Raw genomic sequence first — 17,240 nt, forward strand, 5'->3', positions numbered from 1 at the left:
GAACATACAATGTCAGGATATACGCACGAAATTTTATTTCTTATCTTTCTTACATTTTTTATTTTGATTTTTTCATTATATTTTTACAGTAGGATCATATGCACCTATGAGTCAAAACACCACCTCCAAAGCTCAAAAAGTCATCATAGCAAACCTAATGTGATGTTGGAAGACCGATCCGTAGACAAACCACCAACTATGTGAGATAAAAATATCTCTTACTATGTGCTCCAACCATATAGACACATCAATAAACACGTCTTGAACATGTGTTGTAGATTGTAATGATGGTCATCAAATCTAACTATTCTTAGTTAAATAATTGATAATGCAGAGTAAAGAAGATGGAGATTGGTGGCTGTATTTTGGACATGATATCAATAATCTTAACCCAGTGGGCTATTGGCCAAAAAGTCTTCTCCGTAGCATGCAAGACTATGCTGGCATTATAACATGGGGAGGAACTACAAGTTCGTACAATGGGCAAATTAGTCCACCAATGGGGAGTGGGCAGTGGCCAAGAAGCAGTTCGGCGGCATCTTTTCGAAATGTTAAGTATGTTGATGTTAATGGTCAAGGTTATGATCCTGCTTGGGATAGTCTTCATGCTACTGAGACCCACAGAAAATGCTATCAAACCGGTGTATTTCGGCTTGAAACTCAGGGTAACATGTTCTACTATGGGGGGCCAGGTGGATGCACTAGTTAGCTTCATTGTCCTCACTCCAATCCAGATTATATTTCAAATATAATCAGATGAAATAATTTGTTTCAGTTCAATGTCGGGTTTTATTATTTTCTCTTTTTTAATGTATGTGGACAATTATATGAGATGGCTATATCACAGTTACTCGAGAGTTCAAAATCATAGTCTATTTCAAAAAGTATGGCTATACTGAAAAGGAGTGTACACAAAAACAATAATGTGTAAGTCAGCTACACACAAAGTGTAGCTGGTTTGCTACCAATTGAGGTTTGCGGCTGGATGGTATGTAACTTGGATTACTCTCACTTATCTTTAGGCTGGAGTTAGCGATGGCAATGTCCGTGGTACCACACCCTCAAACGCTCAAACCCTTCGATCTAGCTCTTTTTTTAAGAATGCACCCTAAAAAAGTGTATTAATCATATGTAAGAAAGGCCAAGACTCCTGACCCCGCGTCGCTCCCGGGGGGCGGCTCGGGCGATCCTAACCCTAGATCAGCCGCCACCCGTCCTTCCCCTCCACCTGCTCTCGCCGCCGCCGGGCGAAGGCCGCGCTGCTGACGGTGGAGGCGGGCCTTCCTCCTCTCGCGCGGGTGGTGTTGGGCAGGGGCCTCTCCCCATCGGGCGATTGGAGCTCCAGCCGGAGCGGCGTGGCGAACCTGGTTGGTGCGGTGTTTCCAGCGGAGTTGGGCGCAGGGGCGGCGGCCCCGGGATCCTCAGCAGTGCGGCGGCCGCGGTGGCCGGTCCTGGGAGCTCAAGTCTGCGGGCATCGGCGTTCGTCCTCGAGCCCCGCGTCGGTGTTGGTCGGCGCCCCCTCTATGTGGCGTTCCGACGACGCCCACAGTGCTCTTCGGCGGTGCTCCGTCGGCTGCAGGCTGTGCAGCCCGGCCTCTCATCTCCGCGAGGTGCGGTGGGTGACAGTCGTGCTCGCGGAGCTCTCCGGTCTAGTTTTGTGGTGGTGGTGGCTGTTGCGCGGCGTCGGCGCGCGAGGTGTGCGGGATGGTGATGGTGGTCTGGCCGTCCCTTTGCGGCGGTGTGAGGTTGCGACTCTTTGCCGGGCGAAAGTCTTGTTCTGGCGTCGTGTCCTCCTTCGAGGTGTCATCGTGGTGGTGCTCTTGCGCCTCCGACCGGGTACTCCAAGGGAAACCCTGATCCCTTGTGGGATCGGGCGAGGGCGACACTTTCTTGTGTCGTTTGGCCTGTTGGGGTCCTCGCCTTGGATGCTCCGTCGGCCAGAGGGATCTGTGGAGCGAGTTGGTTGTCGGCGTCGACGAGCTGTTTGGCTTCCTCGACTCGGTGGTCAGGAGAACATGACTTCGGTTTCGGTGTGCTCCGGGTGAAAACCCTGCACCGTCCTCGGCCGATGCCGGTGATGGCGGCGCTCCCGGTCGTCGCCCCCCTTGTGGGAGGCATCACTATGGAGGCCCTTCACTGCAAGTGTTGTTGTTCATTTTGTTTGTCTTGTCGGTTTTGTCCTCGGCCTGTGTGACGCCCCAGAACCGGTACCATGAGGAATCCAGCGATCCCGCCAAAATCCGCACGATATCGATTCTGAGACGCCCTTTGACACGATGTGCGCGACGAATCACACACGTGATGCCAGAGAAATTAACACGAGCGGTAACATTACATTAGGTTTACTATAGAGCCCACAAGAAACATGTATTACAACAACGACTCCAACGAGTCAAGATACAAATATACAATACAAAGATCCAAATCATACAGAAGATTGAATATGTCCGAGTATGGACAAGATACAAATTGGACTAAGAGTCTTGAAGATAACCGGTGGTGTCCATAACCCTGCCAAGGCCAAGCCGGAAGGGTAACCTTGCTAACGTCGTCATCTCGTACCTGTCAAAGTCGGGCCATCGGTTGCCGACAAAAGGGGGAGGAGACAAAAAGAAGAAAGGCGAGGGTAAGTACCAATGCCACGTACTTGCGAGACAAGACCAGCTGTGCTCGCTGGTGGGCGGTATAAACATCGCCTAGCTATATGGTGGAGTTTAACGGCAGCAAAGCTTGTACTAACCAATAGAGACACGCTGCAATATTCGTCTAATCAGAGAAGATGAGAGAGCGCATAAGCTAACAGTTCTATACTTTGCAAACATAACCCAACCGATGCATTCCCCCTTCGCAAAGGAAGTACTTACAAAGGCATTCACACGGTGTACTAGTTTTATTAAGTAACCGTTGTAGTAATGCTAAATTACTTGGCAAGTTATTAACAAGTTATTATCAACAATAGAAAGGTGTAAGTTTTTTTTATGATCAAGCCATACAATTCTAAGTCGTCCATAACCGCGGACACGGCTTATCGATAAGATGTACACCCTGCAGGAGTTGTCCAAATGTAACCATACACATGCTCGAACCCACTTACTACAGGTAGAGTCTCACAACAAGACCGTTCCTAATGCAATAAAAAGTTTAATGGGAGCCACCCAACTAAGCTACCCGTGACGAAGTTCGACCGTACTCCGATACGGACCCATAGGTTTGTGACGGCTTCCAAGGCGGGCACTAACGACCGACCAAGGATAAGGAGTCTCGCGTTATGAGTACAATACATAATATAAACACCCGAAGGCAACAGAAAGTAAATCGTGCATATCGTGCATATGATCAAATAAAACCAAGGTTGTGGCTCCCAATAAACAGACTCGAGGAAAGGTAGTGGCTGATGGGGGTCCCACTCCCCCACGTAGGGGTAGAGCGTTCAATCTCGGAACAGAACAAGAACTCGGGTCCTAGGGGACATTAGCAAGACAAAGATCCGATGCTTTCGCAAAGGGGCTCACTGATGCCACTGCTTACAATTTTAGTTGTTAACAATTAAGTAAAGCATGTGTATCTCCAATAACTGATATAACATGTGATAACCTCCCAACAACCCAACAGATATAGAGATAAAAGCAGATCTCTAATATGCGCTACGACTCACAAAAGGCTCAACCAACAAACAACGGCGATAGGTAGTGGATATTTAACACGGCTCATATGGGTAACAGTTGAATAGGACACGTGACTCAAGAATCGCAACATAAGGATAGCAGGAGAACAACGTGCAAGAAACTGTAAAATAGGTGAAGAGGTGGGCTCTCCTGTGAAAAACTGGAGAAGAACTTGTTGTATCTCACAACACCACTTCGTGATCCTATCCGGGAAGAAGCAAATGCTACAACAAACATCGAATGCAAATCTTACAACTACGTAAGAAGAACCAGCATGATCAAGATGATATGCATGACATGGCAGCGATGGTGCAATGCAATTATCCAATTTAAGCGGGATAGGAATCCCGAACAAACAATTATTAGATTGGAGTTGTATTTCTACCGACAAAGTTAAATGTTGATTAGCATGGTAAGACATGGCAGGGGTGAGCTACTTCAATATTAAACGGAGCGGGAAAACCTTAGTCGGTGTCCAAAATACTCCGGGGTTCTATTAGGTGAACATGCACAAACTATCACGGCTCGACATGATGCAAACATGCCTATAGATGGTATATTCATGTTTCTCATATTTTCCGATCAATTTTTATATATAACACTTTGCATTTAGAATCATAGTTTAGAAGATATGATTTTAGCAAGATTTTGCAAATCAAAAATAAGAAAAGAAGAAAACAGAGAAGGGGAAACCGGACCAGCTGCCAGCGGCAACGGTTAGCTTCGCCGGCGATGGCTACATCAGTGGATCTGGCCCGAGTCTGTCGATCTGGATCAGAAAAAGAATGAGGGATTATAATAGCCTCCACCAGGAATTGAACACAGGATCTCATGATGCAGCTCAAGGAGCGAACCAGATGGGCTAGATGTTGTTGATGTCAAATTACTTTTGCGCATCAAAATAGAGCAAGCATATGGCGGAGATGAGTTTCAACTCTCAAGTTGCAGCCATGGCAGAGGTTGCAGGCAAGCACGGATCTGTCGATTTGGGGCAAACCGGGACGGGGGAAAAGGCGCGCTGGACGCGCCACGACGTAGTGAACCTGATTGTCATGATCGTGGTGCCGGAAACCCACCGGAGCATCGCCGGCGTCGACATCCTGCGGGCAAAACGGCCGTCACCGTCGAGGGAACAGACTAGTGGGGGAGGGAGATAAAGGGAGGTTCTTGAGGAAGAGGAGGTTAGAGCATCCCCACTCGTTGGCGCTCCCCACGCCCAAATCCGGCGAAATTTTCGTCCGGATTGGATGAAGTTTTGGCGTGGGGAGCGCCGAAGTTCCAGCCGTCCCCCCGGCAGGAAACCCCCAACCTCGACCATTTGACATATTTCAAACAAATTCAACATAAAATTTAACAAGTTCGGCAAACAAGAGGACGAAAATTGCTGAAACAAATTCGGCGATAACAGTACAATGTTTAACAAGTGCTGAAACAAATGAAGCACACAAATTTCACAATTTTTCAAACAAATTAAGACAGACTAGTTGGCGTCGGCGTTGGCGTTGCCTCGGAGCCTCCATATGTGCTCCACCAGATCATCTTGCAGCAGCTGGTGCATTGTAGAGTCTCGAATCTCCTGGCGCATAGCAATGAAGGCGACCCATGATGGAGGCACCTGGTGATTAGGCTGTGCAAGAGGACCCTCTCTCTCATATGGTGCTTCTTGCTCAGCCAGAGGAACCGGATGCTTTCGCTCATCTTCAATAATCATGTTGTGTAGGCACACACAGCAGTTCATCACCTCCCACATCTGATCTTTGGACCAAGTCATAGCGGGGAACCGGACGACCGACAAATCTCTCTTTGTAGGACACCAAATGCTCGCTCGACGTCTTTTCGGCAAGCTTCTTGTTTCTTGACAAACTCGCAAAGTTTGGGGGTGCTAGGGTTGGAGATCGTCTTCACAAATGTTGCCCACTTTGGATAGATACCGTCTGCAAGGTAGTATCCTTTGTTGTAGTGCCGACCATTGATCACATAGTCCACCGGGGGAGCATGACCCTCAACAAGCTTGGAAAAGACCGGGGAGCAGCTTTAGGACGTTGATGTCATTGTTGGATCCAGGCATACCAAAGAAAGAGTGCCAAATCCAAAGATCATGGGTAGCCACCGCTTCAAGTATCACGGTGCAGCCTTTTTGTGACCCTTGTACATTCCCTCGCCACGCAAACGGACAGTTCTTCCATTGCCAATGCATGCAGTCAATGCTTCCAAGCATCCTGGAAAACCTCTAGCTTCATTTGTTGCAAGGATCCTCCGAGTGTCTTCGACAGTGGGTGATCTCAAGAAATAGTCCCCGAACACCGCTATGACGGCCCTGCAGAACCGGTAGAAACAATCAAGGGCGGTGGACTCCGCCATCCGAAGATAGTCATCTGCAGTATCACCGGGAGCTCCATACGCCGGCATCCTCATAGCCACCGTGCACTTCTGCAAAGTGACGAAAATCCAACCAAACCAGTGCAATCCGCCTTGCATCTGAAGTAGGGATCAAAGTGGCGGATGGCATACACAATTTGCAGAAATAGCTTTCTGCTCATCCTGAAACGACGCCGGAAAACAGTCTCACCGTGCAATGGATTGTCGGCGAAGTAGTCGGCGTACAACATGCAGTAGCCCTCCATTCGCTGTCTCGGCTTGCACTTCCGGCGACCTCGTGCCGACCCACCACGCCGACGAGTTGCCAGTCCGGCGTACATGCTTGCCAAGCAACCAAGGATCATCATGTGCTCGTCGTCTTGGGCGGCTGCTGCCATCTCTTCTTGCATAAGCTCGACGAACATCTGCTCCTCCTCTTCGTCCGAGTCCATGGCCGGCGAGGCAAATGGACGAACACCTGACGGGCGTGGTCGAGGCAACCCGAGCCGCGAGCGACGACGAGCAAGCGGGCGGAAAACAAAGCCGGCGGAAGAGCGGCAGATAGGCCGTCGTCCAAACACGGCGGAATATAGGCAGGTGGGGAAGGAGTGGCGGCGCAATCTGGGCAACAAGCCGGCGGGGTGGTGCCGGCGGCGAGAGAGATACGAGGGGTGGGGGAGATTTTGAGCGACGTGGCGGTGGGGTTCGTGCGTCGAGTCACCGACAGATCGGGCCCTTCCCCGCTTTTCACTCGTCCGGAGTCCCCGAGAGCTCCCCGGGGGCCGGGCCCGTGGGATCGCCGGATGAATTTAGGCCCAAATCCGGACGAAAACGAGGAACCGGGGGCGCGACTGGGCCGAATTTCGCCGTCCGGATGGAAAAAACGCTCGCCGGGGGCCTCCTCGGGGGGACGAGTGGAGATGCTCTTACCCAGAACATGTAGAAGGACTCAGAATGGTCTTTGCTGGAAGGGGTACGTGCCGAGTGGGCCGAGGAAGAGATGGGCTGCCCGGGCAAAGTGAATCCTCATAGGGTCCAGGGAGAGAGAGGGAGCCCAGGCGGATTTTCTTTTCTTTTTCAAACTTTTCTCCTTGTGAAACTGTTTTGCAATTTGATTTGAAAACCAGCTCAAACTAATTTGAATTTTGAGTCTAGAGGTGGATAGAGATAAAAGAAAATTAACTTTATTGTTTGATAGTTTTGAGGTTAGAGTTTTGTTAAACGAGAAGACAAGAGGAGGTTTATTATATAAACCATACTAGAAAATATGTTCGCGCGTTGCGGGGGATTGTTTTCTCTTAAGTATGTTGTTTCAGGGGACACAATTATCATCGAGATTATTTGAGAATATGTTTTTTCTCATTTTCAAGTGTCTAACTTCATCCACGAATCTCAGTTACCTAAATTGCCTTATAGCTAGTTTTTATATCTATATAAAACCTAAATTCACTTGAAATTGTAATTTAGATAGTTTTTCAGATTGAGTCGGAAGTAAGGGGCCTCCTCACCGGAAACCATTAGTGTAGCTCGAGCTACAGGTATCTCTTTTTTTTTAAAGCTAAAGACAAAAATTTAAAGTTTCAAGAAATCTGAATTTAAATCTAAATGAACAATACTATGATCTAATACTAATTTTATTTTTACCAGATCGAAAAAAATTATGTTGAAAAGAAAAATTTATAGATCCAATGTCACATTCCTTAAATTTTTACGATACATGTATAGGATGCACTCAATGTGTACGAGCTTGTCCACAAATGTATTAGAACTAACGGGTACCGCCCGATGCGTGCGCCATTCTCCACAAGTAGCCATCGCGATCTTCATGTTTGGCCGCTGCCTCTCTCGCATGGCCAAATCGTCTCCTTTTGATTATGCACCACAATCCCTCTAGTCTCATCTATCTTGAATATAGTGAGGGGCGTGGCCTCTCGATCTCCCGTTGGAGGAGAGGCTGGAGGCTGAGTCGGGGAGCACCGCGAGGCAGCCGCACGTTTTTGGGCACGCCGTGCATGTCGTTGTCGCCGGCGCCCGGCAGTCGCTCGGGATGAGATCTGGACGATCCAGCCGATGCCCTCGTCACCCACAGTCCTCCGGCGCCTAAATTGCTGGGAGCATATGAGGAATCGACGGGTGATGCTAGCGGCTAAGCGTGGCCTCGATCCCGACCTGACGGCGCCTTCAGTGGCTCCCTGCCGACCTGACGGCCCACCGGCGGCTCGACGTCTACGGGCAGTGCTCGACCTCAATCCAGCGCAATCCCGACTTCCGCCGCAGCGCGCGTGGGCCGGCCCTCCCCTTCTCTGTTCCGTTGAGAAGATGCGGTCCTCGACAGCGGGGGTCCTCGTAGAAAATCCTATCCGACTTGACGATGCGCGCGAAGTGGGATCTGGAGTTCTGGACCAGACACGATGCCAGGAATCGTCCGGCACCAGCGCTTAGAGCTCGGCCAAGACGGCGTGGGATCCCTGGGTGCTAATTTATCAGATTTGCTGGAAATCAGGCGCTTGCTATTTAATAAGTTTAAGTTGAGTGCTTGGAGATTCCTATTTTATGCTTGTAGATTCGTGATTTGACTTTTGGGTTGTTTGTGTGTGTGTTTGTGTTGTTGTTGTTCCGACGCGTAAGTGGGCTGACTTGTTTTTTACGGGCCTCGCGGAGTGGGCTTGTGGAGTGGGCTCGCTGAGTGGGCTCGTGGTGATGGTTCCTATCTACAAGGTGTCTTTCTCTCTCCCATGGAACCTCTTACGCCGTGTGTTCCAGTTACGCGTGTGTTGCAAACGACGTGTTCCAGTTACGCGTGTGTTGCAAACGACATATTTCCAGTTACTTTTGGGTTGCAACTGAGATTTTTTTGGTTACATGTGGGTTGCAACAGATTTTTTTTTCAATTGCATGAGCGTTGCAACTTAGATTTTTCTAGTTGCGCATATGTTGCAACTAAGAATTTCCACATGTACATATGGGTTGCAACTGAGATTTGAGATTTTTCCAGTTACACCTGCGTTGCAACTAAGAATTTCCACTTACATGTGGGTTGCAACTGATATTTATTTTCTAGTTGCATGAGCATTGCAACTGAGAGTTTTCCAGCTGCGCATATATTGCAACTAAAATTTTCCACATACATGTGCGTTGTAACTGAGATTTTTCCAGTTACGCATGAGTCGCAACTACGAATTTCCACTTACATGTGGGTTGCAACTGAGTCTTTTCCAGTTACACGTTGCACAAACTATTTTTTCTAGTGAAAAATGTGAACGCACACAATCGAACGCCAAAACTAAAGTAGTACACAGCTTAATAAGCTACTGATGTCAGCGACTGAGATTTATTAAGTCTTAGGCGACTGATCTCTAGGCGCTTCCCTAATTTATACTGCAGATGGATGTGACGCCCCGGAATCGGTACCATGAGGATCCCAGCGAACCCGCCGAAATCCGCATGATATCGATTCAGAGACGCCCTCCGACACGACGTGCGTGACGAATCACACACGTGATGCCAGAGGAATTAACACGAGCGGTAACATTACAACAGGATTACAATAGAGCCCACAAGATACATATATTACAACAACGACTCCAACGAGTCAAGATTCAAATAGATACATACAAGGATCCAAATCATACATAAGATCAAATACATCCGAGTACGGACAAGATACAAATTGGACTAAGAGTCCTGAAGATAACCAGTGGCGTCCATAACCCTGCCCAGGCCAAGCCGGAAGGGTAACCTTGCTAACATCGTCATCTCGTACCTGTCAAACTCGGGCCATCGGTTGCCGACAAAAGGGGGAGGAGACAAAAAGAAAGGAAGGCGAGGGTAAGTACCATTGGCACGTACTTGCGAGACAAGACCAGCTATGCTCGCTGGTGGGCGGTATAAACTTCACCCGGCTATATGTGGAGTTTAGCGGCAGCAAAGCTACTATCCAGTAGAGACACGCTACAACATCCGTCTACTCAGAGAAGATAAGAGAGCTGTAATATCCCAGGTTTAGAGGCTATAAAATAAGAGAACACCAAAGTGTGCATTGCATTCATGCATAGAAAATCCGGGGAATTTTCGCGCTTCAACTAAAACTTACCACAGTAACTGAAGATTCACTTGACTTGCTGGAATTGAAGTAGATCATCAAGTCAAGCGCTATAAACTTCACTGTGACTTTTGCTAAAACCTTGTTTTGGGTAGAGATGATTTGATCTATGGGCTAGATCAAATAGAATTAGTTTTATACCAAACAACACCTTAAGTAAGGATCAACTACAAGATCTTATATAAAAGGATATCAACATGACATTTCTTACAACAACACATGAATAATTATTCAATCCTAAATCAAGGAACACAATTAATTAAGAAACTATTCTATACTTATCTTATACATGCTTTCTACTAAATAAATGTTCCTACCATGAGTCACATGGTATATCTTTTCCACTACAATACTGGAATCCATGACAAGAACATTCATATTCATTCTTCATTAAACCTTGACCATTCCAACCTTGTTTCTCAACTCATATCATTAAACCTAGAGAAAGGAGAGAATCATTCATGTGCTTATTCTATCCATTGAATAAAACCTAGATTACTATTTAAACCTTATCCAATTGAGGTACTCGTTGATACTAACCAATGATACAAGAAATGTAAGTCAAGTATTAAACTCTACTTGACCTAGCTCACACTTGATGGTAAGCAAGAACCCATTCTTCTAGTAATTATGGAGAGACAAGTGTTGTGATCATTACACCTTGGTAATGATCATAAACCCTAGAGGAAACCCTACCTATTCAGAAGAGCTCAACTTAAAGAGGTATACTCAAGTATATGGACTTATACTTGATCTTGGAGAAAGAACCATAATTCACCAATGAATTGTTATGAGGCCAATACCTTGATCATTACAAATTGGGTGATGATCATAAACCCTATGAATTTAAGTGAGTGTGTTGAGTTAAGGATTAAAGAAGAGAGATTAGTGAGGAATAAGTGGATCATGTCTAATGCATGATCTTACCTTATAAATTGAGATGCTAAGTTAAACTTCTACAAGTGATCCATAGATCTCATTCTTCACATGAAATGATAAATATATCAATAGTAGTTAATCCCAAACCAATCCTCATGCCTTGTGTAGAGGAGTAATCCTAGTCAATTAAACATAACCAAAGCTATTGCTCACATCCTAAACCTAGTGGTGTAACACATTGGTGATCTCTACTAAAACCCTAGACCAAGTCTGAAATCCAACCCATGGATTACTTTGGATTATAATTAGAACCCTGCCATACCTCATGCCTAGTTATACTTCAATTTAGTGAAGCTTCTGCAAAACCCTAAACCTTTCAAGTAGAATTCACCACATAGAATATTATGTCCTAACTTGTGTATCATGGATCCCAAGTATAAACCAATCCATATACACTTATAAACTAAATGCCATTTGGTGAGTACAGTGAAACAAACATTCAATTCTATTTGGCTTTCCAAGTACTTGCTTTGGGAACCAAATGAAATATTATTTTTATAAAATAGAATCACCACAAGAGCAATTGAATTAACTACGAGGATTATAGGATTCATCCTAAATAATTTAAGTCAAAGCTTGATTGATGATTATAGAGGTTATATCACCACTCTTCTTAAACCCTAGAAATAGTTATTCACATAAAATCATAACTCATTCCATTCTCAACACCATTTAATTTAAACTCTAGCCATAAGGAGAATTATATGTGAACCATCCATATTGTTAAGAACCCTAGTAAAATCTAGTAATATGCTTACCATTCACCTATTATAAAATTCAAACCATTTAAATATATCTGGTTCCTAAATTAAAAGGCAATTGAGATAAACACATAAACCATATCTATTTTAAATTTAAAATGCACTTCACAAGAACACCAAGTAATCACCCATCAAATAGTTGTTTAAACAATAGAACTAAGTAGTAAGTATTTTTATGAAGTGATATTGATATTTAATATTTTAGAACTTGCAAAAATAAACAGAAATCAAATTGGAATTTAAATAACAAGTTTAAAACAGAAAATAAAAAGAGAAAAGGAGAGGGGAGAGGACTTACCCTACCAGGCCGCAGCAACCCAGCTTCAGCCCAAAGAGCAGCCCGCGTCGAAGCCCAGAACCAGCCCAACCCAGCATAGAAACGATCCACGCAGCGAATCGGTACCGAACAGAAGAAAACCATCGTCGTCTTCTTCTCCGGAGACGACAGCGCAGAGGAGGAACTCGGCCACGTCCTCGACGACGATAAGGACGCGCCGGGCGCCGCAGAAGCTTCCAGAACCCCTCCCTATACCTCTCGCGTCCGAGCCTATCCGTTCGCATCAAGATTCACGCCCATACACCGCTCACCGTCGCCATCGCATCTCGGCCAGTACCGCCGGCGAGCCGACAAACCAGACCCTCTCTTGCCCTATAAATATGCCTAGAGCACCGCCAGGAAACCCTAGCACCTTGCCGCCCATCCATTGCTTCTCAGACATCCTCTATCTCGCGTGCTCTTCCACTCACTATCGCCGGCGACGAGGAAGAACTCGAGGGTACAAGCCACCCCGGGCCAACCAAGCAGTCCTAGCGACGCACATCATCACCAGGAGCATCCTGGAGGAGTACAACATCAAGCGGAGCAAGGAGGAGGGAGAATTTTGGCGTTCCCTTTCACTCGGGTTCGCCGGAAAATGGTCAATCGCCGTCGTCTCCGGCGGTCATCGACGCCTGATACGTCCAATTTGCATCACTATTTTATATCATAATTTGCTGTTATTCATTGATATATTTCATATTGGGACACAATACTTATGTTATTTCATCTATTTTGCATGTTTCATCATTATTGGAGGATCAAGCACCGGAGCCAGGATTCTGCTGGAAAAAGCACCGTCAGAACGCAATATTTCGGAAGATCAACTGTGGAAGGAAATTATACCAAAAATCCTATTTTTCAAGATGACGAAGGAAGCCAGAAGGAGGAGCCAGGAGGACCCAGGGTGGGCCCACACCCTAGGGCGGCGCGGCCCATGGCCTGGCCGCGCCGCCATGTGGTTTGGGGGGCCCACGACCCCTTTCGCCTCCTTTTCTTCGCGAAATCCTTCGTCCCGAAAACCTAAGCCACAGAGGGTACCTCGCGAAGAGTTACAGCCGCCTTTGCGGGGCGGAGAACACCAGAGAGAAAAGAGCTCTCCGGCGGGCAGGAATCCGCCGGGGAAATTCCCTCCGGGAGGGGGAAATCGACGCCATCGTCACCGTCATCGAGCTGGACATCATCTCCATCACCATCATCATCATCTACACCATCATCACCGCCGTCTCCACCGCTGGACACCATCACCGCCGTAGCAATTTGGGTTTGATCTTGATTGTTTGATAGGGGAAACTCTCCCGGTATCGATCTCTACTTGTTGTGGATGCTATTGAGTGAAACCATTGAACCAAGTTTATGTTCAGATTGTTATTCATCATCATATCACCTCTGATCATGTTCCATATGATGTCTCGTGAGTAGTTCGTTTAGTTCTTGAGGACATGGGTGAAGTCTAAATGTTAGTAGTGAACTATGGTTGAGTAATATTCAATGGTATGATATTTAAGTTGTGGTGTTATTCTTCTAGTGGTGTCATGTGAACGTCGACTACATGACACTTCACCATTTATGGGCCTAGGGGAATGCATCTTGTATTCGTTTGCCAATTGCGGGGTTGCCGGAGTGACAGAAACCTAAACCCCCGCTGGTATATCGATGCAGGAGGGATCGCAGGATCTCAGAGTTTAAGGCTGTGGTTAGATTTATTCTTAATTACTTTCTTGTAGTTGCGGATGCTTGCAAGGGGTATAATCACAAGTATGTATTAGTCCTAGGAAGGGCGGTACATTAGCATAGGTTCACCCACACAGCACTTATCATAACAATGAAGATTATTTAGCCGTATGTAGCGAAAGCACTAGACTAAAATCCCGTGTGTCCTCGAGAACGTTTGGTCATTATAAGTAAACAACCCGGCTTGTCCTTTGTGCTAAAAAGGATTGGGCCACTCGCTGCAATTGTTACTCTCGCACTTTACTTACTCGTACTTTATTCAACTGTTACATTAAACCCCCCTGAATACTTGTCTGTGAGCATTTACAGTGAATCCTTCATCGAAACTGCTTGTCAACACCTTCTGCTCCTCGTTGGGATCGACATTCTTACTTATCGAAAATACTACGATACACCCCCTATACTTGTGAGTCATCAAGACTATTTTCTGGCGCCGTTGCCGGGGAGTGAAGCGCTATTGGTAAGTGGAATTGGTAAGGAAACCTTCTTGTTGTGCTGATTTTATTTCTCGCTGCTATAAGTCATTATGGAGAGATCTTCTCTTCAATTTTTATTTGGGAAATCTACTACTACTGCAACGGTAGTAGATGAGGCGCCAGGTGAGGAAGTGATACCATATAAAATACCTATGAAAATTATTGAACGTGTTATGGATAACCGCTATGAAGGGGATGGAACTGTCCATCCTGGTGATCATTTACTGTTTTTGCATGAATTATGCAGGTTATTCAAATGTGCAGGTATTGCTATGGATGAAGTGAGGAAGAAACTATTCTCTTTATCGCTGTCCGGTAAGGCGGCGCATTGGTATAAATTACTGGATAATGGAGATTCTCTTGAATGGAATGATATTGTGCCCCGGTTTTATTCTAAGTTCTATCCTCCAAGTGAAATTCATAAGGATCGGAATCGCATATATAATTTTTGGCCTCATGATGGAGAGAGTATTGCCCAAGCTTGGGGGAGATTGAAGTCTTTAATGCTCAAATGCCCCATTCATGAGCTTCCTGGTAATGTTATTATTGATAATTTCTATGCAAGACTTTCTTTTCAAGACAAGACCTTGCTGGATACTTCTTGTTCTGGATCATTTACACGCAACAAAGAAGAGTTTAAAAGGGACCTTCTTGATCGGATCCAAGAAAATGCGAAGGTTGGGAGAACGACAAGGATAGAGAATCGGGTATAATTTATGATTATAAATGCATTGAAGCTTTTATGGAATCTTGATAAATTTCGTAATATGAGTGCTACATATGGTCTTGATTCTCAAGTTGCTGCAAATCTTTATAAAGCTTTTGCCTCTCATTATGAATTGCCAAAGAAGAATTTTGATAAGTATCATGAACCGTATAAAGATAAAATTGATTCATCTATTAATAAATGTGTTGTAGTTGAAACTGCTGATCATGTTATTCCTGAAGCTTATATTGAAAAAACTCCTTTCCCTGCTAAAATGAAGGAGTACTCTGTTATAAATAGTGCGGTTCATAAAAGTGAAAAGAAACCTGTAGAATCTGAAGAACAAATAAAAGTTGAACCTGCTGTTGCAATAGTTAAAGATCTTGTGACTGAAAATGTAGAGGATGGTCATATTATTTTCTGTGAAGATGCTTCTAATATTGTTTCACATCCTAATAAACCCAAACAAGCTGGTGTTCCTATGCTATCTGTTAGAATTGGTGATCATTGCTATTATGGATTATGTGATATTGGTGCAAGTGTTAGTGCTATTCCTTATGAGCTTTACACGGAGATTATGCACGAAATTGATTCTTGTGAACTTGAAGATATTGATGTGGTTATTCAGCTGGCTAATAGAGAAACTATTTCTCCGATTGGTATTGTTCGAGATGTGGAAGTTTTATGCGGTAAGATTAAATATCCTGCTGACTTTTTGGTACTTGGTTCTGCTGCTAGTGATTATTGTCCTATTATTTTTGGTAGACCTTTTCTAAATACTTGTGGAGCTATTATAGATTGCAAGAAAGAGAAAATTTTGACTAAATTTGCTGGTGAATCTTATGAGTTTAACTTCTCTAAATTTACCAAAACTCCTTATAAAGCTAATTTGCCTAGTAATGATTTTAAAATGGAACAGTGTGCATCTATTGTTCTTGTTCCTAACAATCCTTTGCAGCAACATTTGGAGGATAGCGAGAGTGAAGTTTTTAGGAAAGAAAGAGATGAGCTTGAGGAAATTTTTCTTCGCCAACCTATTCTCAAGCACGATTTACCGGTGGAAGATTTGGGTACAACACCGCCACCAAAGGAAGATCCTGTTTTTGATTTAAAGCCTTTGCCTGATAATCTTAAATATGCTCATATTGATGGTAAGAAAATATATCCTGTTATTATTAGTTCTAAGCTTTCAGAGATTGAAGAAGAAAGGTTATTGGAAATATTGAAGAAGCACCGAGGCGCTATTGGCTACACTCTTGATGATTTGAAAGGGATTTCTCCTTCTATTTGCCAACATGCTATTAATATGGAAGATGATGCAAAGCCTGTTGTTGAACATCAGCGTCGTCTAATTCCGAAGATGAAGGAAGTGGTAAGGAATGAGGTATTAAGACTTCTTGAAGCTGGTATTATATATCCTATTGCTGATAGTAGATGGGTTAGTCCTGTGCATTGCGTTCCCAAGAAAGGAGGAATGACTGTTGTGCCTAATGATAATGATGAGCTCATCCCTCAAAGAGTAGTTGTAGGGTATAGAATGTGCATTGATTTTTGAAAAGTTAATAAAGTTACTAAGAAAGATCATTACCCTTTACCATTTATTGATCAAATGCTAGAAAGATTGTCTAAAAATACTCATTTTTGCTTTCTTGATGGGTATTCTGGGTTTTCACAAATTGCTGTTAAAGCTAAGGATCAAGAGAAAACCACTTTCACTTGTCCCTATGGAACTTATGCTTATAGACGTATGCCTTTTGGTTTATGTAATGCTCCTGCTACTTTTCAAAGATGCATGTCTGCTATTTTTCATGGTTTTTGTGAAAGTATTGTAGAGGTATTCATGGATGATTTTTCCGTCTATGGGAATTCTTTTGATAGTTGCTTGCGAAACCTTGATAAAGTTTTGCAGAGATGTGAAGAAACTAACCTTGTTCTTAATTGGGAGAAATGCCACTTTATGGTCAATGAAGGAATTGTATTGGGACACAAAATTTCTGAGAGAGGTATTGAAGTTGATAGAGCTAAAGTTGAAGCAATTGAGAAGATGCCCTATCCGAGGGATGTTAAAGGCATTCGTAGTGTTCTTGGTCATGCTGGGTTTTATAGGAGATTTATTAAAGATTTCTCCAAGATTTCAAAGCCTCTTACTAATCTTCTTCAAAAAGACGTACCTTTTGATTTTG

This window comes from Lolium perenne, chromosome 4, assembly GCF_019359855.2.
Source record: "Lolium perenne isolate Kyuss_39 chromosome 4, Kyuss_2.0, whole genome shotgun sequence".
Classification (NCBI taxonomy): domain Eukaryota; kingdom Viridiplantae; phylum Streptophyta; class Magnoliopsida; order Poales; family Poaceae; genus Lolium; species Lolium perenne.